General features: G+C 43.4%; 1 protein-coding gene across 1 annotated transcript in view; it reads right to left on the minus strand.

Moving 5' to 3' along the window:
• GNA12 (G protein subunit alpha 12) overlaps window positions 1-21,542 on the minus strand; it is a 1,157,089-nt gene that overhangs the window by 496,407 nt on the left and 639,140 nt on the right. The window lies entirely within an intron of this gene.

A 21,542-nucleotide genomic window follows, 5' to 3' on the forward strand; every position in this document is an offset into this window, starting at 1 on the left:
CACTTACTATTGTACAGTTTCCTAGTGGAGGCTTTAAGAGCAGCTACCAGAATATTCTTAACAGGGGTCGAAAGTCCAGGAGTCCTGATGATCATTGGAACTGGAGCAGCCACGCTGTCAGCTTGAGACTGTCCACGTTGGGCAAGGGCAAGCCCGATGGGTGAGATATCAGATCTGGGCATGGATCTAGAGTCCATGGAGGAGCCAACAGGTGAGACCGTAGGAAGGGAAACCACATTTGAAGCGGCCAGAAGGGAGCTATGAGAATGACTTTGCACTGCAGCCGGCAAGCTCTCTGAAGGAACTTCGGAATAAGAGGTAACGGGGGATAAGCATACAGTAGCCCGGGAGGCCAAGCATGGACCAGAGCGTCCTTGGGGACATCCCCCGGTGGGGGGATCAGAGCGAAGAAGTTGCTGCACTTCGTATTGGAAAGAGATGCGAAGAGATCGCAGCAAGGTTGACCCCAAACACGGAAGATCTTCTCCGTCAGTGAATGTTTCAGAGACCACTCGTAAGGCAGAAGGATTGCCCTGCTGAGACTGTCCGCTAAAATGCTGGAGCGTCCCAGGATATGCGTTGCTATGAGAAACCGGCTGGTGGATATGGCCCACTCCCAAACCCTCATGGCCTCGTGACAAAGGGGGTAGGGATCAGGTCCCTCCCTGTTTGTTTATATACCAGACTACAGACATGTTGTCTGATTGAATGGCTACCGTCTCCGGAGGTAGGACAGGGTGGAAGGCGTTCAACGCTAAAAGCACTGCCCTCATCTCCAGGACATTGATGTGTAGCTTGGTCTCTGTAGGAAACCACGTGCCTTGGACCGTTCTTCCCAGAAGTGCCCCCCCCCCGAGCTGGGAAGCATCCGTGGTCACCGTGGCTTGAGCCAGAGGGGCTAGAAAGCTGTGACCCGCGAAAATGTCCGCTGATTGAAGCCACCACTGGAGTGACATTCTGCATGTCTGATTGATTTGGATGGGGAAATTCATTGGAAAGTCTAGCCAGGACAATTGAACTGCTAGATTCCACTGAAGGACTCTCATGTGAAGACGTGCAAGAGGGAGGATAGAGATTGTGGCTGCCATCGAACCCAGGGTCCTGAGAACATCGGCTGCTGTGACTACCGAGTGATCCAAGATCACCGATACATGGAGTCTGAGATTTTCTATCCTTTCCAGGGTGAGAAAAATCTTCGACTGAATCGAATCCAACCGTGCCCCAATGAAGTCTATGATCTGAACCGGAGCCAGGTAGGACTAGTTGATATTGATCGTGATGCCTAACTTGTGAGCCAGACCGAGGAAGTAATGTAGGGCCTGACACAAGAGACGTTTGGTGGATGCAGCGAAGAGCCAGTCGTCTAGGTAGGGGAATACCTGAATGCCCTGAAGTCTCAGGTGAGCCACTATGACCACCATAACCTTGGTGAACACCCTAGGGGTTGTGGTGAGACCAAAGGGTAGGGCTCTGAATTGAAAGTGACTGGCCCCTAGCTGGAAGCATAGAAACCTCCTGGAGCTCCAGTGGACTTTGACGTGACAGTAAGCATCCTGGAGGTCTAACTAGCACATCCAGTTGCATTCTCTCAGAAACGGTAGAATGGACTGTAGAGTGACCATCCGGAATTTTTGTTTCTCTACACACAGGTTGAGGATATACAGGTCCAGAATGGGCCTGAGGTCCCCTGTCGTCTTTGGCACTAAAAAGAACCTGGAGTAGATGCCTGATCTGGGGGGACCGGCTCGATGGCTCGTTTTTGTAGCAGCTTCGAAACCTCTAAATTTGCAGCCTCCCTGTGAGCGGGGGGAACATCTGGAAGGCGTGCTGGAGTTATGGGACATGAAATGACGGGGATAGAATATCCTCTGGATATGATGTTTAACACCCAGCGGTCTGCAGAAATTGACTCCCATGCCACTGGATGCAAGGAAAATCATCCCCCGACTGCTTCCAGAGTAGAGCAGCCGGGCAACCCCTCAGGGTTGCTGAGCGGGTGTCGGAAAAAGGTTCCCTAGACCCGAAGTTTCTGGGACCCCCTCTGCCCCTGCGGTGGCGTTGGTCTTGTCTCCCTCGGCCTCTGGGGGACGAATACTCCTGAGTGTCACGAAAGGACTGATTTCCAGAACATCTTCTTTTGCCCCTTTTGGTTCCTGGAATAGGACCTCTGGGGGTCAGAGAAGCGGATTCCGACTGCCGACAAAGTCTTTCCGTCCTTCTCACTCTGGGTTAGTGTGTCATGTACGGTCTTCCCAAACAGGGATGATCCATCGAATGGGGAGTTGATGAAAGACGCCTTAAAGGGGTTCGCAAATTGACACAGACTGATCCAGGCATGTCGCCTCAAAGCAACACCTGTACCTGCAGCTCTAGCGGCACCCTCCGTGGCATGAGAGAGGAGACGCATAGAGGTATTAGTTACTGATTTCAGCGTAGTCATCTTGGCAGTAAAGGACTGCTTGTCCTGCTGTGACAGAGATTCCTGGGGCGACTCAACTCCGATATAAGGTCTCGCTGCAGTTGAATGACATGTGCCAAGTAATTCTGCGCACGAATAGAAAATGTCGCTGACGAGTATATGCACTTCCCAAAACGATCCATCGACCTGGACTCCTTGTCCAGTGGATGAACCGAGGAACTCTCCTGTGCTAGTTCCCTTCTTTGTGGCAGCTGCAACCACCAAAGCGTCTACAGGGGCTCCCCCTTGGACCATGCCTGCCTGTCCGATGGTGTGGAGAGAATTTTGTCTGGCCTTTTAGGGATAGGCTCTGCGGTGTCAGGATCCTTCCATGCCCTAGTGGTGATGAGATCCACCAAAGGGTCAGCTGGTGGGGAGACCCAGGAAGTAGATGGGCTCACGCCAAAAGGCATCCAGGAATATGGACTCATCCACAGAAGGTTTGGGAGCTGACCAACCTCCTCCTTGGCGGAGGATCTCCATAATGTTTCCAAACGAGACGTCCTCTGGAGGTGATCTGGGGGAACCCTCTCCTTCATCCAAGTCCGAATCAGTGGTAATGGACTCAGGGGAGTCCAAGTGCCTCCTCTTGCACTTGCGCTTACGAGGATCCTCTCCAGTGTGACTCTCTGGAGAGGATTCGTAAGCCTCCGGGTGTTCCCTGAGGTGAACGGCCTGGGGCTGCCTTGGCACGAGCTGTCCCTGAGACAGGACAATGGGAGCAGAATCCAAAATCAGGGGGGTCTGGGCCGGATCTGAGGATGTGAGGTGTGGTCTCAACCCCTGGGAGAGAACCCTTGCCACTGCCCCGAATGCCGATGGAGAGCATGCCTCCATAGAACGTAAGGAAGAGGCTCTCCTCAGCACCGAAGCCGGAACCGGAGCAGACTGCAGGGTAGTCCGGGTGCCAAAGGTGGGATCCAAAAGAACGAGATCCCAACTCTCAGGTCAGACTCTCCCACCACGGCTCCGAGAGTCCCCTGGATCTGAGATCGGATCCGAGGAACTTAAGGCGACTGCTGACGTCGAGGAAATAAAAACTATCGGCGCCGACACCACGGCTCCGAAAGGTCTCGGACCCAAAACCCCCGAAGCATTGGGTCAGATCAGGGAAGGAGCAATAGGGTAGAACACAGTAGCAGAAGAACCCTCACCAATGGGAGACGGCCCTGGTAAGACCCTCATCTGAATCTGGTTCTGGATGAACCTCATCAGCCTGTCCATATCAAGTTCGGATACACTCAGTCGATCTGAAGGAAGCGACAGACTCTGGTCTGGGTCGGATCAGAGGGGTGTGCCTTGGCTCTGATGGCTCCGTCGGCTCCTGCAAGAAACGGGGAGAGCAGAGCTGAGGAGAACGAGACCTGGATATCTCAGCAAAGGGACTGGAAAAAGACTCCCTGTCCAGAGACCTTTTCCTGGACCTCTCTCTCTTTATGGTACCTCTCTTTCTCCCTTTTGTCCCTACCTCTCTAGGAGACTCCGAAGAAGCAGGCCTGGTGGGAGGTTGAGTCCCTGCCTGCACAGAGTCACTGGCTGGAGAGGAAACCGAGGCAGACTCCAGGGCAGAAGCAGGTAGCAAGACTTTGGCCACAAGCTTAGCCAGATGATCCTTCAACGCCCTTGGGTTAAACCCCGAACAAATGTCACAGGATACTGACAGATGGGCGACCCCTAAACATAGAACACAGAGTGTGGCCATCAGCTGGAGAAAGCTTATGACCACACACTGCACTTTTTGAAGAGAACCTTAGTCTGTTCAGTCATAATGACAGAAAAAAGCCCTAAACGGACCACACGCACACACACACTAAGCCGGGATGGGCTTAGGCAGGAACCAGAACACAACTACCACTAGAGAAAGCAAACTAAAAAATAAAACTTTTTTTTTTTTTTTTTTTTTTTTAACATGACGACCAAACGCGATGCAAGGGAGGAAAAAGGGAAGGAATTCACACTCAACAAGTAGCAAAAAGTACCAAAAACCTTACCACCTAGCTAAGACTTCAGAGATCACGATGCTGACTCAGAGCGGCAAACGAGATCTTTGGCTAGATAGGAGGAAGTGATGAAATATAGGTAAGGGAGGAGCTTGGAGCTGATGCTTGAAAAGTTTTGCCGGCTCGGATCCGAATCGGATCCGTATACCCATATGTGCAGAATGAATGAAGTCAACTACTTCAGATCCCTTTTTATATTAGTCAGTACCCGCAGGTGGTCCACTTTGCAATTTCAAGCCTAGGTCTATCCATCCACGCACCTTACATGTGTTGCCCTGATAACAGAAAAGTACCACATACTGTTATATGACATTTTGTGGCATTCATTCTTTTGTAGAAGTCTTGGAGAATATTACTTTAGAAAGCTGATCAGAAATGTTTTCTCTTGCTTGAACGAGAGGTTGCAAGACCTTTTTTTCAGGTTGTGTGTAAGAAAATTTTATTCCAGCTTTGGTTTTAGTGAGATGTTTTATTCTTTATTTTCTGTTTTGTATCTTCTAGCTACTTCATTTTCTGAAGTAGCTAGAAAATGAAGTAAAAGGACGGCCGCGGTGGTGCAGCGGTTAGCTTTGTCGCCTCACAGCAAGAGGCTCTCAGGTTCGATCTTCAGCTGGGGTGTCTTCTGTGCGGGGTCTGCATGTCCTCCCTGTGGTCGTGTAGGTTTCCTCCTGTTTCGTCCCACATCCCCAAGGACATGCTGCAAGTGGACTGGACACGCTAAAATTGGCCCTAGGCGTGAGTGTGTGTGTGCCTTCTGTGGAAGGCTGGGCGCCGGGCTGGGAATTCAACACCGTAAAAGCTCCACTGCCAATCAGGACAAGGTGATCCACTGTGGCGACCCCTAACCGGGAAAAGCCGAAAGAGAGAGAGAGAGAGAGAGAGAGAGAGCAGGACTATGAGCAACATGATTCTGACCCAAAATAGTTCTTCAGTACCAAAACACGTGAAAAGATTATGCCCGATCCACAAAACAATCCTTACAACCCTGATATCAGGAATCCGAAAAGAACACACGAACAGAGCCAATAAAAAAATGAATCCAAGGTGGAAAGCCAAATGAAGACAGACTAGTGCTGTGTTAAATGCTGATTCTTTAATGTAAAACCATACGAAACAATAAAACCACAAGCGCTTTCGCTCGGTCTGTGCCGAGCTTTATCAAGTAAACATCCAAAGTGCTACAAACCTTTATATACACTAGAATTAATTGTTAATCAATTAAAAGTTAAAACTTGATGGATGCTGAACTCAATGAGTTGTTAAAAAATACTTCATTGTTAAAAGTTAAACCTAATGCATTGTAATAAATATGTACAATAAATATTAAAACTGTGCCATAAAATGATAAAGAACTGTAAACAGTGCATTTAGCAGTAAATTAGAATAAATTGTTTATCATATTTTACTTAAGGTTATTTGTATATATAACAGTGAAGGAACCTCATAGTCGAGCCTTTCTTAACTTAAGGACACTGTTTATATTAATGTTGTCATTTAGTCCAGGGTGTCTTGCCTGCGTCTAATTTCAGTTGCCATATAAGTTCCTTATATTCAAGGGTCGTCTCCCAGTCACCTCCCCTAGCATCGGGGGTGACTTGCTCCATCTATCTCGGGGCAAGTAAGTGAATGCTTATAAAATGCGTTAGACTCCTTTTGTTTACTTAAGTCATAGAAATGCTCATAGAGTCTTTTCCTTAGTGGTCTCTCAATTTTGCCAATATAGAAGCTTGAGCAGATGGTGCAAAACCCTAGGTAAACGACCCCTTTGCTCCCACAAGTGTAATGGTGATGCGATTTAATGTTAAAATTCCTGGAGGGGATATAAAGTGTTGGAGCATTAATAATAGCATGGCATTGGTTGCAGGCCCCACATTTGAAAGTGCCTAGTCATGTGTTAGAGTTGTTAGCCTGGAAATTAGATTTCCTTTCAAATAGCTCCTTGAAATTGTCCCTCTTTCTTACAAATTTGGGATGTGCTGGGAGGGAATCTTTAAATTCTTCATGAAAGGTCAGTACAGGCCAATGCCTCCTAATGATCTCCTCAATGTCAGCAGAATTACCAGAATAGGCATAAATAAAACTGTTCCGGAAGGTGTCAGATGTCGTTGCAGTGTTAGTTGTAACTGAAGGTTGCCCTGTGCCAAGGAGTGGGGGGAATGTTGTTTCTCTAATGTCGATTACTTCCTTAGCTAAGGAGGTAATAAGAGAGAGAGGGTATCCCGTCTACAAACATGGACTGCAAAAAATGCATTTCATCCAAAAAATCAACAGTGGAGCTACACATCCTGGAGGCTCTAATAAACTGGCCTTTAACAATGCCTTTTTTTCTGATGGAATGGGGGGTGTACACTTTGAAAATGCAAAAAAGAGTTAGAAAAAGTGGGTTTCCTGTAAAGTTTTGAGAGAAATGTGGAGTTGTTATAATCTTTGTATGAAGTCACATCAAGATAGTGAAGTTCGTGCTTGTTAATATTATGAGTAAACACCAAGAAGGAGGTAGTGGAATTGATATAATTAAAAAAATCCAAAAACTGATTGAAAGTCCCATTCCATAAAATACAGATGTCATCTAGGTATCTTCTATAATGGGTTAGATGTTGAACCCAAGTAGAAGAAAAAATGAACATGCGTTCCCATGCAAGACAACATTGGCATAAAAAGAAGTGCATGAGGCATCCATGGCCACTCCTAACTAGGAGACCAGTCACTTTGTTGTTAAGATTAGTTTCAGTGGTTAAAAAATCATTGAACCACTCAAGCCCTGTTAGATGGGGTATACTGGGAAACAAGTCCTTAATGTCTATGGTTATCATAAAAAGTTCAGGTGAGAAGAAGGAGGGTTGAATGTCTCTTAGAAAATCCCAAGAATCTTTACAGACGTGATCTAAAAGTGGAATAAATTGCTTAGTAACGTGGTCAATGAAGTTGCCTAAGGGTTCAGTGATGCTCGCTGCCCCTGTAACAATGGGCCTAAATCTCAAAGGGTCCAAACCTTTGTGGATTTTCAGAATCCTGAAGATTACTGGTATTTTAGGTTTCTCAACATGTAGGCAGTTGAACAGTTTTTCATTTATAGCTCCTTGGAGCAGATGGTCAGTGAGCATGTATTTGATTTTGGAAGAAGCTATGTTAACTTCGTTTCTAGCTACTATTTCATATTGTTCATTATCCTGTAACATATCATGGATATAAATATCATAGCTGGAATGGTACATCAGGACAACCCCGCCACGCTTATCTGGTTTCATGACCCTGATGTTTTCTTTTTTCAAGTGGTTAATAAACCAGATTTCGTATTCATTTAAATTGACTAGGTGTGGTTATATCCCTTGGATTTGTAAAGTTCTGAGGTCTCTCTCAACTAGTTCTTCATAAAGTTTGATTAAAGGGTGTGCAGGTGGATTAAAAGTGCTGGTTCTACAAAGCCCTGAATTAATGTAGGGCTGCCCTTTAAAGTAATGTGCTAGGTTTAAATTTCTAGCAGAGAGTTTTAGTTCAACTAGAATTTGGGATATGTTACAGGAGCGTGCGGGGACAAACTGAAAACCCCGGGTAAATAGATGAAAAGTTGAGTCTGTAATTTGTAAATCAGTGTAGTTGTATATAATGAAGTTATCTTTTTTAACTATAGCACAACTATTACCTATGGTGCTAGAAAAATTGTGTTGTAGAAGTACCATTTCAGGGATAGTGGGAGTGTCATTTAACCATGTTTGTTGCTCCACATGTGTGGGGATTGTTTCTGTCCCTATGCCCCCGTCCTGCCGGGGGGATGCTGAAAATCCTGATGGGAATTCTTCCTGCCTTTCTCAGCTAACCTCTCACTCCTACGGGGGGGGGGGGGGTTCATGAGTAACTCTGGAATGGAAATCAGCCCCCTTATTTTGGTTATTTTGGTTGTCCTGTTTATGTTCCCACAGAGTCCTATTAGGAGAGGGATAAGCTATTCCTTCTCTGTATTCTGCTAAATCCCTGTCTAACTTACGTATTTTTCTGTTAAGAATTTTTATACAGAATTGATCGACTTCGTTAAAAACATTGTCATATTCAAACTTCACAGTTAAAAAGTTGTTGCCAGTAACAAGAGAATTATTTAGAACATTTAACTCATTTATAAGAGTGTCGGCCTTCGCTTCATACTCTAAAATCATCACATTTAAAACTTCCAGTCCAGCTTTGTCGAAAATTTCACACAGTTTTTTGTAATATAAGGTTCCCGGTTGAACATTGTTTGGGAACTTGTAAAAACGCAAACCCTTTGGTATGCATTTCACGTTAACACACTCCCTTAAATACTCAATCTCGAGTTGATTGCTTTTGTACGCGTAGAGTTTATCTTTTAGTTCACCAAAATCATTCTCTATGGTATTACAGTTATTAGAACACACAGTACCTTGGTTAAATGAAAATTACCGACCTGCCCAGGTGGTGAAGTTGAAGTCCTTGGGCTGTTTCTCAGGTCTGCTATTCTTCGAACGAGACATTCCTTCGCTATGCTCATTATTAGGTACCCTTAGTGCACTAGAATTAGTCTGAAATAAGGAGTGTAAACCACTACTAGTTCCATTGCCATCCGTCGGTAAGAGTTTCTTCTTAGCTTTAATAGCGTGCTGTTGGTTCCCAGGTAGTGGAATACTACTACCGTTGTTTTCTTTAATGAGGTTGGTAAGTTGTGTTAACATCAAGACTACCTGGTTAAACTCTGTACGAGTCACCGGGACATCATCTCAGTTTTCTCTCAGTAGCTGAGGGGTTTCAGCAGGATCGAACGGTTCAGCTTCTCCAGCCATGAAAGAGCAACGTAACCAGGAATCCGAAAAGAATACACGAACAGAGCCAATAAAAAAATGAATCCAAGGTGGAAAGCCAAACGAAGACAGACTAGTGCTGTGTTAAATGCTGATTCTTTAATGTTAAAACCATACGAAACAATAAAACCACAAGCGCTTTCGCTCGGTCTGTGCCGAGCTTTATCAAGTAAACATCCAAAGTGCTACAAACCTTTATATACACTAGAATTAATTGTTAATTAATCAATTAAAAGTTAAAACTTGATGGATGCTGAACTCAATGAGTTGTTAAAAAAATACCTCATTGTTAAAAGTTAAACCTAATGCATTGTAGTAAATATGTACAATAAATATTAAAACTGTGCCATAAAATGATAAAGAACTGTAAACAGTGCATTTAGCAGTAAATTAGAATAAATTGTTTATCATATTTTACTTAAGGTTATTTGTATATATAACAGTGAAGGAACCTCATAGTCTACCCTTTCTTAACTTAAGGACACGGTTTATATTAATGTTGTCATTTAGTCCAGGGTGTCTGCCTGCGTCTAATTTCAGTTGCCATACAAGTTCCTTATATTCAAGGGTCGTCTCCCAGTCACTTCCCCTAGCATTGGGGGTGACTTGCTCCAACACCATGAATTTTAGATCTATCTCGGGTCAAGTAAGTGAATGCTTATAAAATGCATTAGACTCCTTTTGTTTACTTAAGTCATAGAAATGCTCATAGAGTCTTTTCCTTAGTGGTCTCTCAGTTTTGCCAATATAGAAGCTTGAGCAGATGGTGCAAAACCCTAGGTAGACGACCCCTTTGTTCCCACAAGTGTAATGGTGATGCGATTTAATGTTAAAATTCCTGGAGGGGATATAAAGTGTTGGAGCGTTAATAATAGCATGGCATTGGTTGCAGGCCCCATATTTGAAAGTGCCTAGTCGTGTGTTAGAGTTGTTAGCCTGGAAATTAGATTTCCTTTCAAATAGTTCCTTGAAATTAATGTCCCTCTTTTTTACAAATTTGGGATTTGCTGGGAGGGAATCTTTAAATTCTTCATGAAAGGTCAGTACAGGCCAATGCCTCCTAATGATCTCCTCAATGTCAGCGGAATTACCAGAATAGGTATAAATAAAAGCAAGTCACCCCCGATGCTAGGGGAGGTGACTGGGAGACGACCCTTGAATATAAGGAACTTATATGGCAACTGAAATTAGACGCAGGCAGACACCCTGGACTAAATGACAACATTAATATAAACAGTGTCCTTAAGTTAAGAAAGGCTTGACTATGAGGTTCCTTCACTGTTGATATATATACAAATAACCTTAAGTAAAATATGATAAACAATTTATTCTAATTTACTGCTAAATGCACTGTTTACAGTTCTTTATCATTTTATAGCACAGTTTTAATATTTATTCTACATATTTACTACAATGCATTAGGTTTAACTTTTAACAATTAAGTATTTTTTAACAACTCATTGAGTTCAGCATCCATCAAGTTTTAACTTTTAATTGATTAATTAACAATTAATTCTAGTGTTTACAAAGGTTTGCAGCACTTTGGATGTTTACTTGATAAAGCTCGGCACAGACCGAGCGAAAGCGCTTGTGGTTTTATTGTTTCGTATGGTTTTACATTAAAGAATCAGCATTTAACACAGCACTAGTCTGTCTTTGTTTGGCTTTCCACCTTGGATTCATTTTTTTATTGCTTCTAAATATCACGCAAACTGGCATACTGATGAAACAGAAAATTTCCAGAAAAAGACCCTTGGAAAATGACTTTCAGGCTTTACGCAGCACTGAAGTACTCCTTCAGACATGTAACAAAGATAAAACTAAAATCTTTCTGAAAAGTTAAAACTCCTTTTCTTTAATGTAGCCAGAAACCTACTTCAAAAACGCTCCCATCAGCAATGTCAGCTACAGAAAAGTTTCTGAAAATAACTTGTTCCTATTAGAAAAGCATCAGACTTTAGAATTTTCTAAAACTTCATTCCAAAGCAGGACACAACAGATGTTAATCTGGTTCAGTAAGCTCATTTTTGCCATTAAAGTATGTATAGTTCTTCCTAGAAATTTCCTCAGAGATTTGCATTTGGAACTTTACATGTTTGTGTGAGATAGACAGAGATGCACATTCTGAAACTACGGAAGACAACTCTTCAAGCAATAACATTTTCTTAATCTTAGCAACATCTGCTCGAGTACATAACTACCTGTTTCTAGTGTTTTAGAAGAGGGGGAGGTGCATCTTGGGATACCGGGTTAGCCCAGCCAATTAGAGACTTCGTGCTAGAAAATAAGTTGGCAAAGTCGGAGCCGAGAACCCATGAACAAAGAATGTAGGCGAGATAGGACCACATAACATCAATTGTTTTTGCATTTAAATGTAGTCTGTACAGTCAGCATTTTAAAGGTAAACCTTTCAAAGTCGAACGGCCAAAATGTCACATTCGAAAAAAATATCGACATTTCCAACTGCGCCACACCTACAAAACAAGTGCTAACATGGGTCAAAATGGGAGCAAGATTTTACAGTTCGGAACATTGGCATTCAAGGTTTTGACCAGGTGCAGTTCGGAGTTCGAAGTGGGTTCGATGTTCCGACCATCAACATTTTAAAGGTAAACCGGTCTGAACTTGTTTAATAAAAAGTGATTACGTTCAGTAAGCTTAGTCTTGAAGCACAAGATATTAGTGAATTGCGAAACAGAACACGCCATTAGATATCTTACTACAACTAAATTAGCAACTTAAAAATTACCTTCCTCTTGGTGCAAAATGCGAATAAAAATGGCCATTACCCTCCAAGGTGTAAATTCTCTTCAGAAACTATTAAGACACAAAACACTACAAAAGCCATGGCGGCATCTTTTCTCAAAAACATTAACGATACATATTTTCAAACTAATTTTAAAAAAAGTCATTACTGACACACAAACCTTGGCCAGAAAATACAGAATCTTATACTTTCTCAGAAACTCATTCATTATCAGTTCAATGTTGTTTTAGTTACAGCTTATCTAGTTATGTCTCTCCCACTGCTGGACTTTCACACCTACACAACACAAACTCAAATGCAGACATGTATTTTTGGGGACAATTTACAACCCTGCGATCCATCTGCCTTATGTCTTACTGGACAAAAGTGAAGGCCCAGGTAAAAACCTGTAAAGACAGTGAAAGCATGCAAACTCTGAACAGGAGGGACCAAAGTGAGAACTGAAGTACCAACTTCTATGTGACAGCAGTATTAAGTGCTGCACTGTTGGGGTATCGTCATTCATAAATGTAAAAAAAAATAATGTTCTATTTTACAGAGCCAGATGGAAAATTTAAAGCTGGGTTACAGCGGTAAGGGGAGGTTGGGCTGTGCCACGTGCTTTATGCAATAGCTAATGTAGCCTTTTGGAATGTACTTTGCAAAGCACTACAACCAACACGAAATACCACAAAAGGTTTCTGACCCAGAACATTTCTGGATTACACAATCTAAGGTACCCTAAAAGGCTGAATCTCTTGACTCTTTCACACAAATTCCTGAGGTATGATCTCTATATAGCCTTTTGAACTCAAATTCCCTACTCTTTTTATCCTTATTCACCTTCGCAGAACCAATAGTCTGTTTAAAACTTATGACAAAAAACTCTCAATCATGACAACAAAACCACCACCAGCTGTTGATGTGACAGCCACGTAGCCCAGCACACTTTGGAACAAACTCCCTCCGCACTTCAAAAACGCAACACCTTATCTACTTTCAAAACTAAACCTGACAACTGGATGGGAGACCAAAACTTCATGACTGTGGTATGTAGAAACAATATTCTTGCAAGGGTAGCTAATACTCTCAGTACTAAGGGGTGTTCAGCTTAACTTTCTTGACGGCCTTTTAGTCAAACTTAGTATGAACTTATATTTCAGGCAAGTTTTAGTTCTAGAGTCTGCACACTAGAAAAGCCTGCAGACTCAACCAGATTGGGAAGGCAGATACAATGAAGAATCTTCTCATTGTAAATGTCATTAGGAAAGAAGACAGACAAGTGACATGTCAGTAACCTTTAAGTTCTTCAACAGTGGTAACATCACACTGGTCACATCACACTAGTCACTACCAGAAACACAATCTAAAGTTAAAAGGCAGAAGACCAAAGACTAAAATAAATCCTAATAGAGAAACAGTGCACTGAATGAATGAAAGAGTACTAGCAGTGCATACAATGCTTACCTAAGCCTCTCCACTCATTATAGTCTGAAAAGCCTGGAAATAAGCCATTCTAATACCATTATACGATGGTGGTCCAACTAAGGACCTATATAACTGCAGACCCAATAATTTCACCAGCCTCATACATAAAGCTATAGAACGCATTACTACTGAACTAGTTAACTTTGACATTGAAAATCTCTTATCCCTGGACCCTCATCAATGTGCCTATGTCAAAGGCAGGTCCTGACTCCTTATCCTCGTTACTTTACTTGAGAAAGTCATCAAATCAGCAGTAAACAGTTATGTAGTTCAATACAGCAAATATACACCTGGCTAAAGCCTTTGACACTATTCCCTATGCAGGTTACTATTTACTGACAGAGTTATAAATCTGAATGCAAGTCCACAAGCTGTGTGATGGCTAGCTAACTGATTGTCTCACAAAACCCATGTGGTTAAAATCTCAGCTGCCACTTCAGAAAGTAAAGTTACGCTCTACCCACATTCAGGAATACTTAAACTCTTCCACTCGAGGTAGCTGTGCCCCCTTTACCTACAGAGATCAAGTCAATCTTCCAAAAGACAGCTCTCTGATTTGGAATAGCTAAATTTCATCCCAGTTGCATCGCACTCAGCAGTGAATGTCCAATGGATGCTGAAGATCTCAGTCACAGAAGGTTAAGGGGAAACCACTATCTACAAATAACCATGAAACCTCACACTGTACATAAACCAAATGTCAAATTTGGCTACTGAAAACACAATGTGTCAGCAGTGTGCCAGACATACTTTCCTGAGCACACTATTGACAGCAGTGCAATGCTTTGACAGTTTGAGGTCTGGCCTATTGGTATGTTTGCTAGTATGTCTATACAGATATACAACTACACATATGTATGTGTTTGTGTGTGTGCTTAAACAACACAACATAATTATATAATGAAAAGTAGAAAACACAAGACATAACTTCAAATAGTAGAACACAAAAGAGAATGCATAAAAGACGTACTTCTCTTCACTAATAAAACTAAATCATTAAACGCCAGTTACAAAAAACAGATAAAGCATCTTCTGAACAGTGGGACTATTAAGAAAAGGGTTTTTAGCAACCTGATGTGTAGGGCTGAGGCTGGCATAGTGGCGCAGTGGATACCATTGTCACCTCAAAGCAAGAAGTTCCCTGGTTCTATTCTTGGCTGGGGTGCCTTCTGTTAGGAGTCTGCATGTCCTCTCTGTGTTTTTGTGGGTTTCCTCAGGGTGCTCCAGTTTCCTCCCACATTCCAAAGACATGCAAAAAAATTAATGACCAAGAACAAGAGGGAACTGGCTCAGCAGATGAAGAAATCCCTATCTAGCTTAAACAAACAAATCTGAAATCTTGTCATGTCTTTCAAAGCTAATTACGAAGTAAAAATAAACTCCCTAGCTAAGGATAATCAGACGGCATTCTTTAACCATGTTCGAAATCTAAAAAGGAATATCCAACTATGCACTCACTGAACTGGTTGTGGAAGGCACCACCCATACTCAACCAGACATAACCAACCTGCTACCTAACCGATTTGGAGCAAACTTCATCCCCTGTCCCCTGCAGTCATCCCCTGAAGTATACCCGTCACCATACCTCAACCTATTATCTCAAGAGAGCAGGTCATCTCAGTGCTCTCCAAGACCAAAAACACAGCATCAACGGGACAGGCAACATCCCAGGTTTCCTTTTAAACAACTTAAAACATGTCCTAGCACACCCACCTGGACCTCTGTTTAACCACAGCCTGTGAAATGACTTTGCTCCGCCAGAATGGAGGACAGCAACAGTAATCCCTCTGCACATAGGGGGACTTGTCAACCGACCCTGGGAATTACAGGCCCATTAGCTTGACTAGCCTCATCTGCAAGATCATGAAAAGAATCACTATGGCCTTATTAACAAGAACACAGGTAATCTCCAAACTCTGGACTCAACCCAGTTTGAATTTGTTAAAGGTAGATCATGCCTGTTAAACATGGTTGACTTCTTCGAGAAAGTCACCAAGTCCCTGGATGAGGGAAAGGCGATGCATACTGCCCGTCTTGCCCTAGCCAAGGCATTTGACAATCCTTTACTCAGATATTATAGAGGCACTCTCCCAACTGGGATTTAACCCCTGCATTACCAGATGAGAAGCCAAATGGCTCACTAACAAGACACATAATGTCAAAGTTGGTGACTTCACCTCCAGGTAAACTTGGACAGCCTGTGGCTGACCAAGATTGCTGATGACTGTAAATTGGGAACAGTCATTGAGATTGGAGGCAGGATTAATGCAGATAAATGATTGGTGCAAAAGCCACAGATTAAAGCTAAATGCCAGAAAATGCATTATTATTCCCTTTGGTAAGGCTAACATCCCTGCTAATTTCATTATAGACAGCACTGCCTGAAAGGCAGACCAGTGGTACGTGATCTGGGTATTCAGGTTGATAGTAATCTGAACTTTGACCACCACTTACCCACAGTAGTAAGGAAAGCCTTCTATGTGGCACATCTTATAAGTAAAGGAATCTCATCTAGATCTAAGGATGTTATAATTCCATTATACTCTGTCCTCATCAAACCAATAATTGAGTACAAGGCTCCATTTTGCATGTACTTCACCAGACACCGGCAATAATTGGAGAGACCACAGAGGTTTCTCACTAAGAAATTACAGGGTACACAAAACAAGTCTTGGGTGGAAAGACTGAAAGCCCCGTCACTGCATACAGTCTCCTACAGGTTGCTAAGGGTTGACTTGCGCCTGGTTTACAGGGCAGTCTGACCTGGCCCCAGTGGAAATGCTACACATTCATAAACCAAACTGCATGATGGTCACTCACTTCATGGATCTTAACCTAGCCTCTGACATGAACGGATCATGCTGGAGAGATATATACATCTCTCAGACACTGCCACTTCTCTGGAACAAGCTTCCAATTCATGTGATACAGATCCCCTCCCTGACCCCTCTTCAAATGCAACCTAAATAAATGGATGGGTGATACAAATTCACTCTGGGAGTGGTGCCCATGTCCCTCATGGACAGAGGCAGTCTGCATTAACTACCATACACCCATACCGCTGCAAACTTCACTTGCATAACCACCAATTGGAGCAATTCTGGATAAATAGGGCTAGGCTTGTAATAGCTCTACGGCAGTTAGCCTAGTAGCCTTTTATGAACCTATGAACCTATGCAGTAGGTGGACTGGACACTCTTAAATGGCCACAGGTGTGAGTGTGCTTACGACTGTATGGAAAATAACCGCTGCGGGACTCCAGAAAATTATAACCGTTGAAATGACATCTTGACCCCATGTTCAAAAATGGGAAAGAGAGAGGTTGCGGATGGATGGATGGGTGTGTAGGGCTGGGGTTAGGGTCAGGAGTAGGGTAATGTAGATGCCTAAACAAACACCAAAATGAAGCCAGTGTACCACTTTATTCTCCTGGTACCTTGGCCTTTCGCTTAAAGGGATAATTAACACAGAAAACCAGCAACCTTAAATACAAATATTGAACATCAATCAGTTAAACATTTAAATTATTAAATTATTTCACCAAATCCAATGAACATTGCCAAATACAATGAAATGACCAAGTTGGCTTTGAAACATTTACGGGAACAAGCTAATTTGCTTACTTTCAAAGAAGCTGATAAGGGAGGGAATTGGGTAGTAATGACCAATGTAAAATATAATAAGATGGTTTTGGATTTATTAGGGCAGCAGAATGATTATGAATTTTTGTCTTTCAACCCATCGAATCAGTATAATGCTAAGCTCCTGGAATTGTTGGAGAAAGGAGGTAGACTAGGCTTCTTTATAACCCCAAATATACTGAAATTGTTCATTTTTCAGTGTTTTGGCTAGACAAGTGGGTTTGAAAGGGAATTTTTGCTCTCTATTAGATCAGCTGGAAACGATGCATATTTTAAATTATGGAACTATGTTTCCTGGGGGGGGGGGGGTGAATTTGGAATTCTCAATGAATTTCTAGAAGATGGTAGGATATGTCTGCACAACTTTTGTGTCTTTCATGCACATAATTTTTTGATAAATGTTAAAGATGTTTATTCTTGTTTAATAACATATGAAAATGCTTGAATATATATTTATATTTCATCTCTTATTATACATACTTTTTTGGGGGGGGCTCTGAGTTTTGAGTTGGTCATTTCATTGTATTTGGCAATGTTCATTGGGTTTGGTGAAATAAAAGAAGTTATGTACTCACCATAACATTCCATGCAAGTTGTTTATCGTGCCTTTATTCTCATTGATGGGTTCGGAGCCGATCCTCTGCTCTGACACGGCCTATATCAAAGCTCAAGGTTTGCCAGTAGCTCGAGACCAAGCCCCTTATCCCATTGATGCACTGCTGGAATTACCTCAGATCTTTTTTGCTGTGTGTATATATACCCCTGTAAGGGGAACACTCCCCAAGAAGGAAGAAGTAATACTTAACAACCGGGATGATACTAGCCTCTGGGTCAACTGTCAGCCAGGAGGGGGATGGAGGGAGGGACGTGAGAATAAAGGCGAGATAAACAACTCACATGGAACGTTATGGTGAGTACATAACTTCTTTATGTGAAGTTGTTAAATCACACCATTTATTCTCACTGATGGGTAGCATCCCTAGCACCCGCAATCCTGGGTGGCTCACGGGAGTAAATTTTTCAGGACCATGGAACCAAAAGAAGACCTGTCCCTGGAAGCCTTATCTACTTTGTAATGAGTGATAAAGGTATGAGGCTTAGACCAAGTGGCTGCAGCACAAATGTTGCCAAGGGGCAATTTAGCTTGAAAAGCAGAAGATGTAGAAACGGCTCTGGTTGAATGAGCCTTTGCTTTGTGTGGCAAAGGTATGTTAGCATTTGCATGAACAAATGAGATACAAACAGATAACCATTTTGAAAGGGTTGTCTTAGCCACTGGTCTACCTTTTCTGGCCTCCGAAAAGGATCCGAAGAGTTTATCCGATTTTCTAATATCCTTAGTTCTATCAAGATAAAATCCGAGCTATGTACGTCAAGTTTGTGCAGCATGTATTCCAATTTGTTGGAATGGTTGGGAAAAAAGACTGGCAACTCAATGACCTGACTGATAATGGACTCGGAACAGACTTTAGGCAAAAAGGAGGGGTTTGTTCTGAGAGATACTCGATCAGCACGGAAAATCATGTAAGGTGGTCTGATAGATAATGCTTGAAGTTCTGACACTCTGCGGGCAGAGGTAATGGCCACTAGAAAAATAGTTTTCCAGGACAAAAATTTGAGATCACAAGATGATGCTGGTTCGAAGGGGGGAAAAATGATTGGAGACAGCATAAAATTCAAATTCCAATGAGAATAAGGGATTTTGACAGCAAGTCTCATGTGAAAAACACCTTTAAGAAAAACCTTAGACAACTTATGGGCCATAACATTTAACCCATCTAATCCAAGGTGGAAATTTAATATGGCGACTAACTGAATCCAAACTGTGGCAGCTGCTGCTCCTTCCTTAAAAATCATGGTCAAAAACTCTAAAATGGATGACAGAGGAGCTCGGAAAGGGTCAGTGTTTTGTATACTGGCCCAAACTGAGAACCTTTTCCACTTACTGCAAAGTAGCTTTCTGGTGGATGGCTTATGAGAAGACAATAGAATTTGTCTTGTGTCATCTGAGAGTGAATGAAGCCTGGCTATTTTGGGAAGTGGATAAGCCAAGCAGTCAGCTTTAAAGACTGCAATGAAGGATGGAGGCCCCCTGACAGGTGTGTCAGGAGGTCTGGAACTGGGTCCAGGATCCATGTATCCTCCAGCAGATGATGGTGAAGGAAAGGGAACCAAATCTGTTGAGGCCAATGGGGGGCTATGTGGATAACAGTCCTTCCCAGCGATTTTGCTTTCTGTAAAACCTGGGTATCAATGGAATAGGTGGGAATGCATATAGGGGACCCGGAGGCCAATCGTGTACGAGTGCGTCTTTCGCGGGATGTCCCGGAGGTGTTATCAGGGCAAAGTAACTTCTGCATTTGGTATTGATGTGACTGGCAAAGAGATCGCAGCAAGGCTGGCCCCATTTGCGGAAAATCAAGTCCGCAACATGTTCGTTGAGAGACCACACATAAGGCAACAGGATCTCCCTGCTCAGCTTGTCCGCTATCACGTTGGATTTCCCCAGGATGTGTGTTGCTAACAGAAAATGCTGGGATGACACAGCCAATTGCCATAGCCTGAGGGCTTCTCGACAAAGGGGGTAAGACTTGGTTATGCCCTGTTTGTTCAAGTACCAGACCACTGATATGTTGTCTGTCTGAATTGCAATTGTCCCTAGAGGAAGAGAGTCCTAGAAGTACTGCAACGCCAGAAGTACTGTTCTCAACTCCAGAACATTGATATGCAGATGTGACTCTTGATCCGTCCATGTGCCTTGGGCAGTCTCTCTGAAAATGCCCCACCACACCACCCAATCAGGGGAGTGTCCGTGGTCACAGTGGCTACAAGGGGGGGGGGGGCACAAAGGGTCTTCCTATTGTGACATGAAGAGACATCAACCACCACCGAAGGTCTCTCTTGCAAGAATTTGCGATGAGAATCATATGGTTTATTGGTAACTTCTGGAAAAACCACTGAGCGAACAGGAGCCATTGAAGAATTTGCATATGCATACTTGCGAGTGGAATGGCTAGAATTGCTGCCGCCATCAAACCTAGTACCTTCAAGACCTCTGTGGCTGTAGCACTGTTCTTTGACACCAATGAGTTGACGCGTTGGTGAAGTGAGGCCCTTTCGACTGGAAGATGTAGAGTGGTGGTTGATGTATCCAACTCTGCTCCTATAAAGACGGTAAGCAGACTTTTCAAAGTTAACTGTAATACCCAAGTGGTGGCAGAGTGTCAGAGTAGATTGTGTTGCCTGAATCAACTGATGCCTGGTGGTAGCGGTGAGGAGCCAATAGTCTAGATATGGAAACACCTGGAATCCTAGATGCCTCAGGTGAGCCGTGATCACTGCCATGCATTTGGTGAACACTATGGGGGCTGTAGTGAGACCAAAGGGCAGGGCTCGAAACTGGTAGTGATTGGCTCCCAGCCGGAAATGCAGGTGATTTCTGGAGCATCTGGCCATCTTTATGTGGTAGTACACATAGTACACGTACTTGTGATCGCTGGAGCACATCCAATCGCCTTTCCCTAGAAAGGGAAGAATGGCCTGAAGCATGACCATTCGGAACTTCTCTTTTTTTACAAATTGGTCGAGTCTGCTGAGGTCCAAGATAGGTCTCCAGTTCCCTGTTTTCTTTGGAACCAAAAAGAATCTGGAGTAAGTTCCGAATCCAACTTGGTCTGCTGGGACTGGCTGGATGACTTTTTTCTAGCAACATGCGAACCTCTATGGTTGCTTGTTCCCTGAGAATGGGTGGAACATCTGGGATTCTGTTTACAGGAGTGGGAGGGGAAGAGAACAGTCTGAAATACCCTCTGGAAATTATGCTTTGTACCCCAGGTATCGGTGGTTATGTTTAGCCAGGCTTCTGGGTACAAAGATAAGCGACCCCCGACTGCCTCCAGAGCCAGTCAGCCGGGTCTACTTTCAGGAGCGCTGGTAGGGCTGACCAGAGAACTGGTCTCTGTCGCCCTGCTGTTGTGGACCCCCACTGCTGCGCGGGTGGCGTCTTCCATTATAACCCCCTCCTCTGCTTCTACAGGGGGTTTCTCCATGTGTGTCCCAAAAGGCCCCCTGTGCTTTTTGGAACCACATTTTTCTGCTTCCTGCTCACACCTGTTTAGAGTTTCCTTTACCTTGGGCCCAAACAGGGATGAGCCATCAAATGGGGTGTTGATAAAGGAAGATTTGAAAGGCTCCGCAAAGGAACAGAGATGCATCCAGGCTTGTCTACGCAGAGCAATGCCTGAACTAGCTGCTCTACTCGAACCATCAGCTGCATAAGATATGAGGGGCACGGATGAGTTCACAATCGAGTTTAGGGTAGCGAGCTGTGTGTTAACTTTGTCGGCAACCCCTGCAGCTACCGTACCCTGGAAAGTATCTCCTAGCTCTTTCAGGGGTTTT

This window comes from Protopterus annectens, chromosome 12.part0 (genome assembly GCF_019279795.1).
Source record: "Protopterus annectens isolate FY-2018-M chromosome 12.part0, PAN1.0, whole genome shotgun sequence".
Taxonomy (NCBI): Eukaryota; Metazoa; Chordata; order Ceratodontiformes; family Protopteridae; genus Protopterus; species Protopterus annectens.